The sequence below is a fragment of the Haemorhous mexicanus genome, chromosome 2 (assembly GCF_027477595.1).
Source record: "Haemorhous mexicanus isolate bHaeMex1 chromosome 2, bHaeMex1.pri, whole genome shotgun sequence".
In the NCBI taxonomy this organism is placed as follows: domain Eukaryota; kingdom Metazoa; phylum Chordata; class Aves; order Passeriformes; family Fringillidae; genus Haemorhous; species Haemorhous mexicanus.
The window spans coordinates 18,557,283-18,574,208 of NC_082342.1; the positions used below are offsets into that span (position 1 = coordinate 18,557,283).

The 16,926-nt window shown below is 39.4% G+C and overlaps 1 long non-coding RNA gene across 1 annotated transcript; it reads right to left on the reverse strand.

Moving 5' to 3' along the window:
* Positions 1-655: 655 nt before the first annotated feature.
* LOC132324246 (uncharacterized) lies at positions 656-5,283 on the reverse strand. Its single transcript, XR_009485551.1, has 3 exons — positions 5,072-5,283; positions 4,057-4,211; positions 656-985 (listed from the first exon to the last, which is right to left on the reverse strand). It is a non-coding gene; the product is annotated as an uncharacterized LOC132324246 (long non-coding RNA).
* Between the last annotated feature and the right edge of the window lie 11,643 nt (positions 5,284-16,926).

Below are 16,926 nucleotides of genomic sequence, written 5' to 3' on the forward strand. Positions count from 1 at the left end.
ATAAAGAGGGATTCACACTTACTGAAAGCTAATAACCCAGCCTGACGCCAGTTTTGGATTAGACTTGAGCAGAGTTTCAAGTTGGATGGGAAGACATTGAGGATGAAGAAAATCAAAGAATAAAGCAATTAGTGTCTATGTTATGGTATTGTCTTTTCAGCACAATGTTTTTATATCATCAGCTAGGAAAATTCTCTGCAAAAGATTTTTAATGTCTTCTCACTTCAGGGACTAGAGTCTATAGATGGATAGGCAGAACAATACTTCCTTCTCACAGGGCATATGCTTAGCTGGAAGTGGACAGTGACTGTCATTTCCTACAGGGACCATGGTGACACTTCATTCTCCTCTTAAACAGATACTTGCACTTTTTCACTAGGACAGAAGGGTTAGATGGGTGCCTGAAACATCTGTAAAAATGGATAAACCCATTGAAGACATTGAGTTGGCCTAAGCTCATGTCATCTGGAGAGTTAGAAGAGACGAAAAGGGCTTGCCATAACTGCATGTCAATATTAAAACCCAACAACTTGAAAATTTGAAAGGGGTATGTCAACCAGAGTTAGTATGAAAATTTTTAAAATGTTGGAGTGTCTCACTGAAATTTATTTGGTAATGTCTGATGAAACACTGAAGCATAGATGCAGAAAAACAATTTTTCTCTTTTTAAAACTTTTCAGGGACTTCTTTATTAGCCTTATAGTGGCATGGTCTTCACTTTCCCTGCTCTTCTTTCCTTGTCTTGCCTCATAACATTGATGTATCTTCACACTCTGGGGCAGACTCTGGTACAAACTTGGGAGATGAAAAATATCCCTGCTAAAAGTTTTCTGTGGGAAAAGATGAACTTCAAGATTCTCAGTGAGATGAATGGAAAGAAGAAGGTCAGCAGAATCCCATCACTCCAGAGAGCAGATCAATGAAGCACAGGGAAAATCAAGGTGTGTTGGAGTGAGCCCAATCCTTGGCAGACTGTAAAGGGACTCTGAAAAGAGAGCGTAGAAAGAAAGAATGTGAGGAACTTTGAACTACAGCTGCCATGAGGCCACAGGAGACCTTGCACTATCATGGAAAGTGTTGAGGACCCATCCCTTAATGTACCCTTACAGCATTTTTCTTTCAGTTGACACACTTCGTAACATTTTATTTTCAGAAAGGCATTATTGTTTGTTCTTTCTATCTGTAAGAACTAAAGATGAAATAGACTTTCTGAAGACAAAAGCTCTGTTCTTCTGCAATCTCCAATCCTGATGGCACACTCTCACATTTATTTTCTGAGGTCCCGTCTCATTTGGTGCAAATGAGCAGCACTGAATGAAACAAGATAGTCTTGTGAATGCCTGTCATTCTTTGAAATATGGAATTGAGAACCATCTGCAGAAGTCAATATTATTTATGATCACCGGTAGAAACCCATTTTGTATGTTTCTAATGAATTTGATCTATTCTTCTCTATGATCATTTCTTTACTGGTAGAACTGACAGTTTTAAACAATTCTAAATGAACAGATCAAGAAATACGTAGAATAAATAGAACGTCCTGTGTACAAATGCTGATCCTGCTTCTTTTACTAAAACAAAAGACCTTCATAATTCATTCATGCCTTTACAGTCATGACTTATGGAACTTTTATACTCATGAGAGAAACATAATACTCACCCTTCATGGGTGAAATATTCTGTATGGGCTGGGGATTTTTCTCTACTGGTCTCTCTTAAAGGCCTGATGAGAAGTGTTTTTCAAGGGTTAGATTTCTTTACAGAAATTAGATCACTCCAGATCACTGGCAAAATGTAACCAGTTTCACTGTTCCAGATTATCCTGACTTTACAGCTTTATTCCAGATTTTTTCATGCTCACACTGAACACGAAATACCACGATATTTGGTATGGCAGTTGGCTGAGGACAATGTACACAACTGTTTCTGGACACAGGTGTTACTGAGTACAGTGTTTACAGGGAAACATGAACTGAGAACAGATCTCCAGGCACCCTGAGAAAGACATTTGTGAATAGTCTGAGACAGCAGGAGGGTATCAGCACCTTGAGCCAGGTTCCACAAGCTGAACCGTCTGCTCTGTGTGACTGGTGTGAAAAATTTCAGATGAGATTTTCTATAAACTACTTCAGGATGGTAATTTTGTGAGAATAAAACCAAGTAAAGCAGTCAGATGTGTCATCAAGGACTTATGAACAGTACCAGTACAATTTATTTATATGTAATTGGAATGGGTTAACCCCAGGCAGCAACCAAGCCCCACACAGCCCTTCCCTCCCTCCCCATCAGTGGGATTGAGGTAACAAGAGGAATGGTAAAAACTTAAAAACTTGTGGGTTAAATAAAAGGCAGTTTAATACCGCAAAAGCCACGAAACAAAGCAAAGCAAGGAAATAATAACTGTAATCATAATAATTCCCTGCTTCCCATGGCAGGCAGGTGCTCAGTCATCTCCAGGAGAGCAGGACCCCATCACAGGCAATGTTTACTTGAGAAGACAAACACCATCACTCCAAATGCCACCTCCTTCTCCTTCTTCACCCCACTTTTTATACACAGCATGATGCCACATGGTCTGGAATATCCCCGTGGTCAGCTGGGGTCACCTGTCCTGGCTGTGTCTCCTCCCAAATTCCCATTCACCCCCAGCCCTCTCAGCATGTGGCAGTACCAAAGCAGAAAAGGCCTTGGCTCTGTGCAAGCCCTGCCCAGCAATAACAAAAACATCCCTGTGTTAGCAGCCCTGTGCTCAGCACAAACACAACACAGAGCCCTGAAGCAGCCACTGGGAAGAAAACGCAGAGCCAGCAGAGTGGTGCAGGGCACTGCCTTCCAGCAGGATGTGTGCATGGGTGCTGCTCAGAGCCATGCAGGAGGGAGCAAGGCACCAGGATAGGTATGGGATACGGCTCACAGCCCACATCTCAAAGCCAGTGCTCTCACTGAAACTCCAGTCCTGACAACACAGACACCTGCACACTGTGAAATTATGTTCATGCATTTTTAGGTACTCATATGTGTGTTTAAAAAAAAAATCAGTTGAAAAAACAAATACACAGAACTGTGTAGGGGCACGAAGATGCAAATATGAGAAGTGTAAAACTCAAAATATTAATTTTTGCCATAAATTAGTGAAAGCAATAGATGCTCTTTGGAAGCTGATGATTCTGGACAACTTCTTTGTGCCCCAACTTGCATTTACATACCCCAATGTATTAACGATATTTTCAGACATATTTTACAGCTCACATAATGCTCTTATTGTTTTCATAGAAGTTCTGGTGAACTTACATGTACAAATTATGGGACAAAACCATCAAAAGTCTTGCATAAAATGTTTGAGTCTAAAACAGTGATTAGAGATTGACATTACTCTGATAATGCAGAGCTGAAACTTTTTATGATTTTGAAGAAAGTTTATCTTTTTTAGTTCTGTTTCTCACTTTACTGCTGGTGAAAATGTATTGTGTAACACCTCATTAGATAATTACTTGACTACAATTTAATATCTTCTGCAGAATCTTCCAGAAGTAATTCACTTACAGTGTAAAATTTTATTTGGCTGGTATTATTAAGTTATTGTATTTTAAACAGATTGCATGAATATGATTATTTCATTAAACTACCAATTGTTCTTGTGTGTATGTGTGCTGGCAAGGAAATAATCAAATAATTGATACCAATGCCACCCTCTCAACTGCACACTACTTCTCAGCTATCTAACCTGTAATTTTAATGCAGCATTTTCTCCTTCACTAACACACTCTGCAGTTATATTGAAATTATAGCTAAATTGTGCAAAAGTCAGAAAATTTTGAAATGAAGCGTTAGGTAAATCTGGCAGTTCTTTGCACATGCATAATTAAAATAAATTTTTACTATTGGAGGAGCGTTCCAACGAAGAGGAAAAAGGTGAGAAAGAGCTAGCTGAGATCTTCATTCTTTCTGCGCATCATCAGCCAGAAGACTTACTAATTTCTTCATAATTACACCTGTCTGGTGTCACCGTTAACCAGTAAGGTGCTACAAATATTGAAAAGTCATACATCTGATTACCTACAGTTCCATGGGTGGGAATAGACTCACTCAGTCTCTGAAGCCTTTATTTTCAGGGTTGGGTGCGTCCTTGGTCTTTTTGTAGGGGTTTGTAGCTGATTTTGATCCTGTTTTTAGGACAGACTGAGTGGTGTTTTCATGTTTCTCGTGGTGTACTGCAGGGAGAGAATCAGAGCTGGGATTCAGCATGGCTGTAGAGCAGTGAGGAAAGGATGTATCCTGGGGAGGACAGTCCGACTCTCCACCCCACACTTCTTGTAAAGTGCAAGAAGACTGTTTGGAGTCTTCCAGGCACAAAAGTTTATTCAGACAGGAGTAGGAGAAAGAAATTATCAACAGAAGAGTAGAAATAAAAAGAAAAAAGAGCGATGGGATAAAATATGGATCCTCAAAGTGTGAAATTCAACACCGTAACAGGTTTTTTTTGTTCCCTTCACAGTTTTAAAATGTCTTTAAATTTACTTAGAAAACACCATGTAAAAGTATGACATGGAGAAAACATAAATAATAGATTGGACAAACACTGACAACTAAGGCTGACCTTCAGCTAGAAAGGCTCATGAAAAGGCAAAAAAGGGGGAACAATGCACTTACGTAGCAAAAAATTGAAACGCCATCTCAAAATAAAATGAATTAAAATAAACACTTTTTCCTGCTTGTCTGCGGAATATTTGTTTAACAGCAAGAGCAATAGCAGATTTTTTGTTAATAGTTAAGTGGTTTTTTGTTAAAAAAAGGTATCTCAGCTCAAGGAAGCCAAGACTTAAGCAGACATAAGAGACCGAGCAGCACTCCCACCATTCAGCTGACCCCCTGCCGCAGTGCCCGGGGACCGGGAGAAAGCCGTGCCGGGCTAACTCGGCTCCTGCCCCCGAACCGAGCGGCCGCGCCCTGCCCGGCACCCACCGGCACGGGCAGCGGGGCAGGTCCCCAGTGCGGATGGATGGTGAGGGGCACCGAGGGCAGGCAGAAAGGAGCGAGAGGGTCCTTTGTGCGAGCCTCCAAAAGGACTTACCCTCCAAAAGCAGTCGAGAACTACTAACCACCCTCGGTTCTTGTGCAACAGCTCATAAAGGGAGGCGGTCTTAGGGCATCGCCCAACCCAGAGGAGTTCCGGGCAGAGCACAGCGGTGGGATACAGAATCGCACAGGCAACGAGGGCTATGGGGGCGGGAGAGCTCCCGGCCAGAGCCAACTCAGGGATCACAGCAATGACACAGAAGGTTCTGGAGGGAGAGGCTGGGTTTACACTAAGTGACAGAGGAGAGGGGCTGGGTTGCAGTGACAGACATGGAATCCTCGGGAATAAGGGGGAGGTACTTGGACTGACAGAGAGAGAAGGGGAAACAATGCTGGAGTAAACCAAGGGGTAGGTGAGAACAAGACATTTAGACGAATTGAACAAAATACAACAACCATCAAAGGAAATATTCCAACAAAAATGCACCACCACAACAGTCAAAGCAAATTAGTGAGGTGGAAGGAGGAACAGGGATGTAGGATGCTGAAGCAGGGCTGCCGCCTCAGTTTTCTCTCTTTTGTCTTTTATACCTGTTCTCTTGTCAGCTGCCTGTAGATATATTGAGCATATTTTTATGCATACTATAACAGTAGTCAAGTGCTGTTTCTTAAAAACAGAAACAAGAGCAGCCTATGAAAATAATTACATCTGAGTTTTCTTCCAGCTTCTCTGATTTTTTTCCCTTAAAAATTGAAGTCAGTTGTTGCTGGAAGGAGGGAATGAAGAAAACATGATCTGGTGACAGCTGGTTACACTTTGGTTCACATAAAGTGCTTTTAATCCTTGCCACAGCCCCGAGAAGTACATATAAAAGAAATTGACTCCATCAGATGCAGGACTAGTAGGTAGGATTGTAGCTGAGATTTCTCGGCACTTCCTTTTATTATAGTAGTAGCTTTGATTTCTCTAATTGCTTATAACTCAGATGCAATCCTGTGGATTGACACTTAACATTGTCATGTTAAGAAGATACATCAGCTGGAGTTACTGAGTAGAAATTTTCAGCAGCAACAGTTCAGGCAGTTCAAAGAGGAGGAATTTTTTTCAGTGCCATTTTAAAGTTTTATGGGAATTCCTTTTCAAAATGAGCATATACATAGAAAGGAATCCTACTGAGGCTGCCCTTGGAACCCTTTTTTTGGCTTTTTCAGCTGCTGAGCATTTGGCTTTCAACCTTAATGCTGTTGTCTAGTGCGTTGGAGATACTGTGTAATTTCACAGTGAGTTCCTGCAAAAGCATAGATTTGATCTGAATGTACAGTACACAAATCACAGAGCAATGAAACCACCCAGTGCTTTTAAAGGGAACCTCTGTTTATTTCTGCATCTCTCCTGATTTCCTTCTAATAAACATGAATCCCTCTCTTAATACATCTATCTGTGATTAAAATCTGTTTATTTTCATTACAGGTTAGGGCCTGTGCAACTGTTTGTGCTGTTTCTTGTCCCAGTTTTGGCTGACATTGGTGTATTAGATCATTGGGGAAAGAGCAAAATAAATTGACTTCAGCTGCTTTTTAAAGTATTAGGTTATCTCTGGAAAGTGTTTTTTTCTTCACTTATCACTTATGCCCCTCTCTTCCATGATTTTGCTAATAATTTTGGGGTTTTTAACATTGGAGTGTTTCCTCAACCATCTTCCCTTGACAAAGCAAATGGTATAGAATCCAAACATGAATTTTTCTGTGTTTTGTGCCAAGAACACTTCCAAACCATTCCAGATCAACCTCCTGGAAGTCAGACAAAATATCAAATTAAATTACTAAAACTTTCCTGGCCATGGAAGTGGTCCAAGAGTGTGTCTTGGCTCTGACTTCAGAAGAACATTCTTCAGTTACAGGATGGAAAGCGTATATCTTTTATCAAGGCAGAGATAGGTCAGAGTCTAATCTCTACATCTCCTGACTACTGGTATTGCAAGAATTTTTTTTTTAAATACTGTGCAGATAGTATTGAAAAACTATGTATAAAAATATAATAATTTAATATTCACATTGATTAAATATGTCCAAAGTTTAGCTGATCAGGCCCTTCCTAAGCTTGGTTTGACTGATTAGAAAATACTTATTATTCTTTCTTCAGATGAAATGAGGCAAAATTGTTCAACAGTTTGGAGTGTATGAATGTAGAGTGAAAACCCCTCAGATCATCCAAGTTTTCTGCCATTAACTTTGACACCCTAATCTGATGAATTTTTCCTGTATAAAAGGCTGAGATACAATTTCTTGAAAGAGCCATGTTTCACACACTCCATGGAAAACTTTGGCAAAAATATTGCTTGTAATTGCTTGCTTCTCTTTGCCAGCTAATGTACAGAGAAACAGAATGCAGAGCAAGGTATCAGAAGGATATAAATCCTTGGAAATATGAAATGCAAGAAAGACATTTTCAAACATTGATTTTAAGCTCAGGTCTCCAAATGTCATGAATAAGGAGCAATGGTCTTTGAACCGAGCACATGTGTGTATTGAGAGTAGGAGAACCAGTGGATTTTCTCTAAAGTTTCTTTTTTTTGCAAAAACGCTCAGGAAGAAAGAGGTCATCAAACCTTGTCCCAGAGTTTGTATGATCAGACTGTAAAGTCAACACTAGATCTATTAGAATCAGCAATGACAGAATTGCCCGTGGGATTTCATCATTAACATTTATTCCCCTCTTAAGATTTTGTTTTCAGGAAGAGAGTAGTAGTGTATTTTATGGAAGGAAATTGTGAAAACTGGAGTTCCAGATATGCTGTCTACACAAGCTGTAGCAGTGAGGCACTAAAGTAACCACAGAAGGGAGCAAAAGTCTAGAGGCAAAATGCCATAAAAGCAGAACCAAAAGACAAGCTAATAAAAGGAAGGGAGTGTAGTTCTGGGTTTGAGCATTTCTTCTTTCAGTCCTTCTTGCTAAACACATAATTACCAATCTTACAGACTGAACTGCGTTAATCAAAAAGAGGCAGTGGTTAGTAGCAGCTCAGCAGTTGTATGTAAATAGAGTTTTAGGTATTAAATGACAATTAAAGGCTGTTAAAAAGTAAATTACCAAGTGATGAACTAAGCCTCATGAGGACTGGAAGGAAAGTAGTAAAGCTGAATTCAGCCACAAACCACTAACTACAAACAAACTACTGGCAGCATGTCTGTTTCCTGAAATACCTTATTAACACCCTCTTTAACTCTTCTGAAAGTCATAGAAGAATCTCACAAAGAGCTATAGCAAAATACTGAAACCTCTCTCTCAGCTTCTGAAACCAGCAAATCTGGAAAATGCTTTTCATTTTAAAAGAAAAATGGCAATCTCAAAATGGGACTATTCATTTAAATTTCATCTCTACCTTATATTCTTTAACTAAAACTTCACCTGAGAAGTCTTGACAATTTTTGGGTCATCTTCTAGGTAAAATCCAGCCTAATGTGTAGCTGATGACAATGAGTGCCCACCAAGAAGAGAGGGAAGTAACCCTGCCGGAACAGCTGAACCCAAAGGAATGTCCTGGATGTCCCAGAGTGACTAAGGACTTTACTTTGATGGTGTGAAGCTTGTGGCATTTTCTCACTCATCTTGCTCATTTTGGGGGGCTAAGAATGGCCATGGCAGGCTCCTAGTGGGGATCCCTCAGTCAGGGGAGCCTGTGGAAATGGCTGTGGCTGTGGGAATGTCCCACAGCAATGCAGCTCAGTCTACTCCCCCCAGAGTCACAGGGGAGAGGTGGAGCCATGGCTCCACATCACATCTCAGTGATGTTCCACACTTGTCTCAGGTCCTGGAGTCATCCTACCTTCCATCCAGGTCATACCTGAAGTTCCTGTACTGGAAACTTTATTGCTAGGAGAGATCTGAGGGAAAGAGGGACAGTCTTAGGAATTACAGAGCCCTGTCCATTGACAGGGGGAAGTGTAGGGTGTGTGGGACCATGAATGAAATGCTTCTGGTAAGTGCCTAGCTGAAACAAACCCAGATCTGCCAGCTGAGAGCACTCTACCCAGAAACCAGGCACTGCATGCATTTCTCTTTGCCTGCATAAAGGGGCAGAATTAAGTTTTTAAGGTGCAGTATCATGTCTTAAACTATTTTGATAAGTGTTCCATATTGGTTTTTTTTCAAAGGCTCTAATTTTCATCAAGGGTCTGTTCTACCCACTGTAGCTTCCTTTAAATCCAAAATCACAGAGAATTACATTAAAAAAAAAAAAGAAAAAAGAAGAAAGGTATGCACTGGTGCTTAAAATTGAATGTCATTTTGAATGTCATTTTTGCTTACAAATACTAGCAGGTGTGGAGCAGAAAAAAGAAGTCCTCAGATATCAGGATAATAAGAGTGGTAGGGATAGAAAATAGAGGTAAGCAATGCTTACACTTGCTCAGCCTTTTTGTGCCAAAGCCCACTCCCCATGCAACCTCTCTCATTCACTCACAATTGATTCCCCATTTCTGTTTCTGCTCAACTTCTGACCTCACCCCCTTTCTGGTAAGGTCCTGCTTTCTTCTGCCCACCTTGCTCTAGTATTTTGTGATTCTGATCCTATCAGGAAATGTGATCAATATAACAGAAGATATTGTAGCTGTTTTCAAAGATTTGATGAACAGAAGTTGATAAGGACAATAACAGAAAATGCACAAACTACAGAGAACACCACTGCCTCTTTTCTTGTTTTATTATGACCTCACTATTTTTACTGTCACTGTAGAGTGCTCCAGAGGCTCATAATGTCCATCCTTTATAGGATTCAAGAAACATATTCACTGGCTGTTTCTAAAGGGAGAAAAAAAGGTGCTTTTTTCTTTTTTTTTTTCCTTCCTTCCTTTTAAGTTGTAGGTGGTATTAGAAAGAGCTAATCACATAGCCCTGGAAACAGAAAACCTCTACTGCAGTATTGAATCAGGAATAGGAAGAAGGTACTTCAGTATGCTGTCCTCTGCACACTTTGCAGAGGTGCTTTTTTCTCAGTTGTAGAGAGTCTATTAAAAGATGATGACTTTATACGAAGGCGAGACTTGTCCTTAAGGATATGGATTAAGATCACCAGTTTATGCTGGGCATTCAACAAATCTCAGCATCACAATGTAATGATTTAGTCCTATCTGAGCTTCCATTTGCCACCTGGTCACCTTCCCAGTCCCTGCAGAATACACCTCATTTAAATTTTGTCCATTTTCTTCTTACCGCAGACTTTCATTAGTTTACTCTTTATCTGCCCTGAAGTGTGTAATTGTAATAGTGTTGCTTAGATAGCTCCTTTCATTCCAAAGTGCTTTACAAACATTAACTAATTAATGGAGAAGGCAGAGTATCAAATAATGAATCTTTCAATCTATTGGTGAGCTGATGTAGACAGATAATATGATTTGTTCACTACCTGAGTAGTTCAGAGGTGGACATTAATTTAAAGCACTGGCCAATTCGACTTTCACTGATGATGACAGAGAGAAAAAAAATCAGTTTATATTTTTCCTATATGAGGCATCTTTTTTCATTTGAATTCATGCTTCAACCCTTCATTTAAAATTAGTTCCACTGAATGGGATGGCAGAAGAACAATAAACTGATTTTCGCAGAAATGGAGAAATTAAGATCCACACAATTATTTCCAAATCATCAAAATCTATGGATTTTGCATTTCAACTGAAGAAATAGTTTCATACAATTTTGAAGCTACTTTTTTGCTATTTCATGCTCTACAAAAATCCGTTTGGATATAGAACCATGGTGTTTTGTGCAAACAAATCACTTTTTGGCTAATAATAATGGTTTAGCTTGAGCTTTTTTTTTTTTTTTTTTTTTCACTTTCATTCACTACCTACCATCATTTTCTACTGAGGAGCAACAGAAATTGCCAATTTCTTACAAAGGTTTGAGACACGTGATCAAAGTGAACTAAGCTGGGGAAAAAACCTGTTGGTGCAGTGATATGGCAGCAAAAGAGTGATCTCCAGTCTTCCCTTTAAAAAAAAATATTTTATAATTCATGATGTAATAGGAGGAAAAATAATATATTATCAAGCTGCGTTTCGTGTGATGGACATATTTTTATGTATTCAGGAAAAACTGAAGAACTTGGGAGACCAGCACAAAAATGTGCAACTTTTTGTCTCCCAGAATTACAACATGTCCATGCTGGTTAACCAAGATGAAGCTATGCAAAGGCTGCTTAGTGGTGCGGTCTCGTTCTCAGTCCAGAGGTAATTCTATTTGGAACAGTTTTTCACCCTATTCAAATGTGTGTCCATACCAGTCAGGGTTGGAACAGATCATAGAAAAGAGATTAAGCATTCCAATAGCATAAAAACAGTGGGAAGGAACCACATATAAGTCTTCTTTAAAGAGCCCAAACCCACAACCACATTTGGCATGAATTGACGTGTGGGCTCCCATTACTCATGACTGATGGCAACTGTTAGCTGAGTGTCTGAATTGCAAAGGCATGGAGAGGACATTAGCACAAATTATTTATCCAAATACTGTTCCTGGAAGAATGATTTCACTAAGTAAAGATAAGTCAAGCTTCTGCTTGGGATGGAATGTGGGTCAGAGCCACACCACCTGCTTTACCTACTACATAGCCCTGCCAAGCCAAAATCAGGGTTTGTGGTATGGCAACTACTCCCAAGGAAAGGTCTTCTTCTAGAAGTAGCAATTGGTGATCCAATTCCATCCACCTGCTTCCTTAGCCATCCCAGTAAGAAAGGCTTCTCAGTGTCCTTCCTTCCCTCCTTCTTTCCCAGCTCTATCCCTTTTGTGCCCTTTCTGTGAACAGAGCAGCATAGTACTGGCTCCATCTTGCCAAGAAGTTTGAGCCAGTCCTGGTTATTCATTAGTTGCTCTCTGTCACTCTGTTTTTAAAGGAATTCTGCCCTCCAGGCATGGACCAGGAGCTGTACCATGTAATTTACATGGCCAAACACCACAGTGAACAAAGGTACACTGACTGAGCAGAAAAACGGAGCAAATATTTGTGAATAGAGACTATTTTTCATAGTCAGGATCTCATTAGCCTGACGGAGTTCAGGAAGCATTTGGACAATGCTCTTGGGCATATGCTGTGACTCTTGGGGATGGTCTTTTGCATGGCTTCAAAGGAGACAAAGATTCTTGAGGGCCCCTCCCAACTCAGCTTATTCTGTGGTTCTGTGATTCTGCAGATATGATTTATAATGATTCTTCTCTGCTGTAAGCAGTTGAGTCACTTTAATATTTCTCTATAGGGATAGCCTCTTTGGAATTGTAGGGAGCTCTGTGAAGAGCAGTCCTTGTTTAATCTCTATTTCATATCTGACACAGTAGATTTCATACTTCAGGACAGTATATCCATCATATTATCAGGGGATTTTAACTGCAGGAGAAAAGCAGTTTTAGAAATGAATCCTTCTACTACCTCATCTTTGCTATCTAATAATGAAGAAAAGTCTGAAACAGTCTGAAGGGAGCTTAAGTCAAAACAAAATTTATTACAAAAATTTGCCTTGAAAACTTCTCTAAATTCTTTTTATCCAGACAGGGAAAGGGAGGGGGGAGGCAAGAGGTGTCTGCTTTTAATTTAATTCTTGACTCATTTGCAAATTGCTTGGCAAACAAGTTTATGCATATTAATTACATTTCTAATGAAAAATATTTGCAGTTGCACCTGTTTTCATGGCAAAGTATAAATTGGGCTTGCAAAGCTAATATGTCTATAATTTGGTAAGTGTTGACACAACCATTTGGGAGGAATATGTATGGCTGGAGGAACAAATGCTGTCACATGGGGATTTTTCCGTCTGGCTGTACAGGACACACAGTGGCTGGGGCTGGTTGCTTTTGAGGAACCCAAGGTAAAGCAGCCTGTTCAAGTGCTGGTGGTGGTGGAAATGTCTCATAGTAACACAACAGAGTAATTTTATCTCAGTAAGGATTAACTGGAAAAAAATGCTGATAAAAGTCCCCTAGTTTATGTGCACAAAGATTTGCCAGGTGCGTTTGCTTGCTGTTTCTCAGGTTTTTTTTCATGAGAAAAGGATTTCTGAAATATGTCGTCACTGTTGATCTAGTACCTGACTTGGTTTTTATTGGCAAAATAGCCCATATTTTATTGACAAAATACCACAGACAGGAACTGCGACAGGTTAAAACTTGATCCTAGCAACATTAGAAGATGGGAAGTACATTACATTGTGCAGATAGAGTTTTTTCCGACAGGTATCTCTAAGCAATACACTTGATTTTTACTGCTGTGGTATGATTTGAGTTTTTCAAATCTTGCTTGGTTTTGTTATCTAAAGGAAAATTTAAAGTAAAATGCTTAAAATAATTTTAAGTGTTTATTTCTGCTTCATTATTTAAAGTGTTTATTCAGTGCCACCATTTAGTCTTCACTGAGCTTGTAATGCATCTTGTATAGAATTGCCAGAACCATAATATAATATTAGCAGATTTAATGCTAAGTGGTGCTTCTTAATGGTTGAAATTATAGTTTAGACCCTGAGAGTATAAAAGCATCATGAGATCCTTTGCACTTGGATACGGGATTTGGAATTCATATTAATGTTGATGAAATTTGTGCTCTGGTATCTGGGAGAAAATATCCATTGTGGAAACTGAATTTCCCATAGCTGTGCTTTGCACAAAGCAAAAAGCTCAAACGCTTGCTGCCCATTGCAAGCTTCACTCAAGGCACTGTAATTACAGTAATTAATGGCATTGTAAAGCACTACTTATTTTTAGTAGGTGCAATTGCCAAGGATGCTTCTTTTTAAAATTCTTTGAACTGTCAGTAAGAAAAGATGCTGACAGCTATTTTTTTTTCCTAATTGAGAAAAATAAATCAGTCATCAAAGTCAAAATTCTTCAGAATAGTGGAGTCACAGTTCATGCTGAGAAGGGACTTGCTCCCACAAGAGTGATTGATTTTAATGTGTCTGCTCATGAAGTAAGGTACTGCTTTAACACCTGAACAAGTCTGTGACAAGTGATTGTGACAAGCAATGTTCGAAGCTTACCCTGTCACCAGGGTTCAGCTCAGATCGTGCTTACAGGGATAGCCAGAGCTTTCTAAAGAGCTATCTGAAAAGGGAGCATCCTGTTTTCTTTGCAGCAGCCTTTCTTGTTTCCTTCACTGCAAGAAACTCCAACCTTTTTTCTGCAGCTTAATGGGTAAAATTGAATAAATGCAAAAAGAACAAAGGAATTGTCTAGGCACAAGAATGACTTTTGGTTGAAAAAATGGATTTTCACCTCTGCAAAATCTAATAGAAGTATCGTGATTTTTCCGTAACATTTAAATGATTAACACAGAGAGAAACAAGAAAAACCAGCTGGGTGAAAAATATATGAAATTATTTACACCTGATAGCCCAAACCCTAGGGGGCTTGTGAGGAAAGAAACAAATCTAAGAAGCACAAAAAATACTTTCCTATCGAGTTACAAGCAAGCTCATTTTGAAAAACAGAACCTCACAGCAGGGTGCAAAAACCTTAATTTCATAAAATAATTTTGATTTTAGCTGAAGGAAGTAGCTGTTTAAAACATATTTAAAATGGAAACAGTGGAATCCTAATTATTCCTGCTTTGTGGGTTGGGAACCATCACAGTATCTCCCTCAACAGATGTCATAGGGCTAGTGGGTGACAAGGTAGGTCAACAGTGTTTTGTTGTACGGAGGTCCAAAACATCCAACTGCAGCCTACCAATTCCTCACATTTTGAAGTCTGCCACCTATGGTAGAGTAGCTGTAGGATCATTGCACATTTTTACTAAGTCCTCAGCATGGAGTCAAAGCGGTAGAACTTTATTGACTCTCAAGAAACAAGGCTTATCCCAAACAGAGGAAGACTCAGCTTTAAATAACGGGATCTAGTTAACAGCTAATTTATTAAATTACCATATATAGCATAAGGAGATTAGCACTACCCTGATCCTGATTTTGTACCATAGTAATTTATCTGACTTCAAACAAACACCTCCTACATCTTCTGTATTCTAGTGAATATATCTATTCCAAAGAGGAGAAGCCCTTTGTCTTTGGTGGGGTAGACACTAGGCTGCAGGGCACAGACAGTGATCCAGATTGTTTTGAACCAAGAAAGTTTAAAGGATTTACAGAGAAGTCTTTGAGAAAGGAATCATAAAAGTCACAGTGAACAGAGAGCATGAGTTCTCTGGGGAATAAGCATTTACCAACTCTGTTTTCCACTGCTGTTTGTTTCCTTTTTAAAAGGTTAAGCATGTAGAATGACCAATGCTGTCTAGAGAAGGGGTGTTGAGCTCTAGCATGGAGCAGATGAGAAAATCAGCTGCTTGTGGTATTAGAAAAACCAGTCTTTGCTAGCTACAGGTTAGAGTGGAAGCAGTGATTTGGTACCTGATGCTCTGCAAGGACAGCTGTCAGGTGAGGACAACTGGCTCTTACAAATTAAATCATTAGATTTGTTCAAAGCAGTCATTTCTGTCGCTACTTTCTGCAAGTTCTACCAGGCATTCATGGACACAGCAGAATACATTTTCAGCTACACTAATGACAACCAGCACTCAATGGAGATTTCAGAACATTTCGTTTCAGTGTGCACTGAGTCTGAAGGTACTTCTGTGCATTGCTTGCTCTTTGTTTTTGGGTTTTGGTTATTTTTTTCTTCATGTGATGTTTTTGTTGTTGTTGTTAGTTGTCCTCAGAGGAAAAAAATCTCTCTCACCTAATGAGGGTGCTGATATGTGGAAAGAGTCCTGAAGCAGCCATGTTGGCTGACAGACTAGGATCCTCTTTGTTGTTGTGCTTTACATCTGATTTAATATCCTCATCTCACTGGAAACTCAAACACATATTATGAGGAGGAAAATGGCAAACTCACTTGTGTCAATTTCTCTGCTTTCTGGTGATTCCTCATGCAGGATTGTCCATGATTGTGTTTGCAGTTCAAATAAAACTGTAGGAAATAATGCAAGTACACTAAGGCACTAAAAGGGATGGTCAACAAGTAAGGGCTCAGCATGTGTGCATTTTAAGGAGATGTTAATTGAGAGCAAGGTGAAGGTAAATGGCAGACTCAGAGAGGAGGCTTGGATTTGTTGGAAACCAGAACCATTTAAATGCTGGGCTCTCCAATACAGAATAAGGACAAATTCAATTCTAGTTCTTCCTACTTCAGGCTGTTTTATAGTTCTTTGGGTTGAATCATTTGTAGTAGATTTACTAGGAGCTATCACTCCGAGTTCAAAAAACCAGATGGGTAGTATTTAATTGCTGAAGCAGGACCATTCACATATTTACGTATAGAAAATGCAGCAAGTAAAATACTCGTTATGACCATGTCCCATTCTTTAATCCTCTAGTTAAACTGAAAAATTTGTGTGGTGCTATATTCCCAAATCACAAAACACTGAAGTAATTTTATATCCTTTCCTCCTGAAAGAGTGTGGCAGCACTCTACTTCCATATTTCAAGTGTTTCAACCAAAGAGAAAGTCATATAAACGGTTCTGAAAAGTGTTATTTTATCTCCATATTCACTTTTCCAGCTTGAAAGCAAATCCTTTTTTTGGCTGCCTCACGGAATAAAATGCTAGAGACGTGCCTTTGATTTCCTACTTTAAATAGAAAACAAAAGGTCTGGTTTTAGGAAGCTAAATCATTTTTTAACTCTGATACTTCATTAAGCTCACTAGAGGCCTGTGTCTGTCTCAATTTTCAAAGCACTGCAAGAGATTTTAGTCTTGTAATTCCTCTTTGACTGAACCCCTTATTCCCTGCTTGGAAATGTAGTAAAGCTAAAATGTCTGTCCTATAATGACTGGAAAGATTCTTGTGTGTTTTTTCCCTGTGAAACTAGCGTGCATGTAGCCAATAACATATTTTTGAAGTGCTTTTAAGCTGCATCTGTAACTTGAAGTAAAGC